Here is a 2,582-nt window from a genome sequence, read left to right as displayed (position 1 = left end):
TGTGATTGAAAGGGTACCAGTATCATGTCTCAAATGTTGTGGTGATATACAGTACCTGTCAAAGGTTTGGACACACCTTCTCATTCAAGGGTTTTTCTTAATTTTTTTTACTTTGTTCTACATTGTAGAATAATAGTGAAGAAATCAAAACTATGAAATAACACATAAGGAATCATGTTAGGAACCAAAAAAGTATTAAACAAATCTAAATATATTTTAGATTCTTCAAAGTAGCCACCTTTTGCCTTGATGGCTACTTTGCGCACTATTTTCTACAATGTAGAAAATAGCAAAAATAAAGAAAAACCCTTAAATGAGTAGGTGTGTCCAAACCTTTAACTGGTACTGTATGTACAATGAGTTCATCATTAATCTCAATGGCCGTGGCTGTGTTTAGGACTGATCCGTCCTGTCAGAAACTTGACCCAGGTAGTGAGGTAGCCAGGCAATATAAAATGTACGTAGTCCCTGACCTTTGACACATTTTCATCATTGCTCAAATGCCACTTAAGCTGTCAATTCCTATGAACGTGAGTAGTGGCACACGAGTCAATGATATACAGTGCCTTCAGAAAGAACACCACATGCCTTTTTACACATTTTGTTGTGTTACAGCCTGATTTTAAAATGGATTAAGTTGAGATTTTTTGGGGGGTCACTGGCCTACACACAATACCCCATAATGTCAAAGTGGAATTATGTTTTCAGAAATGTTTACAAATTAATTAAAAATTAAAAGCTGAAATTTCTTGAGTCAATAAGTATTCAACCCCTTTGTTATGGCAAGCCTAAGTATGTTCAGGAGCAAAAATGTGCTTATGTCACATAATAAGTGACATGGACTCACTCTGTTTGGAAATCTATGGTAAGAACTGAAAAAGGTTGTCCTGCAATGATGAACAACAAATTTGACAGAGCTTGAAGAATTTTGAAAATAATAATATGCAAATGTTGCCCAATCCAGGTGTGGAACGCTCTTAGAGATTTACCCAGAAAGACTTAACAGCTGTAATCGCTGCCAATGGTGATTCTAACATGTATTGACTCAGGGGGTTGAATACTTATCTAATCAACATATATTACTGTTTTATTTTTCATAATTGTTTTTACAAATGTAAAAAATATATATATTTACTTTGACATTACAGAGTATTTTGTGTAGATCGTTGACAAAAACATGACAATTAAATCAATTTTAATCCCACTTTAACACAACAAAATGTGGAACAAGTCAAAAGGTGTGAATACTTTCTGAAGGCACTGTATAGGCAAAATGTCTGTCTCTCCAATACTGTAGGCTACAGTATTGGGATATTTGTCCTTGGCAGTAGATCATTGCCAGATGTGCTCTGCGGGGTTCCCTTATGTAAAGGTGATTTGGCTGGCCAAGCTACTCAAGAGAGAAAAAACACAAACCAGGCTCCTATATAATCCACAACCAAGTCAGACTCACTCAAACTCAACCTATAGATACACTAACAAATACAGATGTTATATTTACTGCATTTCTGAATGTAAAACCTGCATGATAATGTTTTCCTTTTTTTTTTTTTTAAAGGGGGGAAAAAGACTGAAGACCTGTAAGACTCTAGTGTTTACCTTTACCTACGATTACCAGCTCATCTCATCAGATTAGAAGTGTAACTCACACTCACTCATAGAACAAACTGTACACTACACTAGAGGCATCATAAAGGTTTCCCATCCTTTCTGCCTACCGAGATGATTGTGGACTTCAGGAAACAGCAGAGGGAACACCCCCCTATCCACATCAATGGAACAGTAGTAGAGAGGGTAGTAAGTTTTAAGTTCCTCGGCGTACACATCACAGACAAACTGAATTGGTCCACCCACACAGACAGCATCGTGAAGAAGGCACAGCAGCGCCTCTTCAACCTCAGGAGGCTGAAGAAATTCGGCTTGTCACCAAAAGCACTCACAAACTTCTACAGATGCACAATCGAGAGCATCCTGTCGGGCTGTATCACCGCCTGGTACGGCAACTGCTCCGCCCACAACCGTAAGGCTCTCCAGAGGGTAGTGAGGTCTGCACAACGCATCACCGGGGGCAAACTACCTGCCCTCCAGGACACCTACACCACCCGATGTCATAGGAAGGCCATAAAGATCATCAAGGACAACAACCACCGGAGCCACTGCCTGTTCACCCCGCTATCATCCAGAAGGCGAGGTCAGTACAGGTGCATCAAAGCTGGGACCGAGAGACTGAAAAACAGCTTCTATCCCAAGGCCATCAGACTGTTAAACAGCCACCACTAACATTGAGTGGCTGCTGCCAACACACTGACTCAACTCCAGCCACTTTAACAATGGGAATTGATGGGAATTGATGTAAAATATATCACTAGCCACTTTAAACAATGCTACCTAATATAATGTTTACATACCCTACATTATTCATCTCATATGTATACGTATATACTGTACTCTATATCATCTACTGCATCCATATGTAATACATGTATCACTAGCCACTTTAACTATGCCACTTTGTTTACATACTCATCTCATATGTATATCCTGCACTCAATACCATCTACTGTATCTTGCCTATGCCGCTC

Source organism: Oncorhynchus tshawytscha, linkage group LG18 (genome assembly GCF_018296145.1).
Source record: "Oncorhynchus tshawytscha isolate Ot180627B linkage group LG18, Otsh_v2.0, whole genome shotgun sequence".
Taxonomy (NCBI): Eukaryota; Metazoa; Chordata; class Actinopteri; order Salmoniformes; family Salmonidae; genus Oncorhynchus; species Oncorhynchus tshawytscha.
This window is presented reverse-complemented; position numbering follows the sequence as displayed.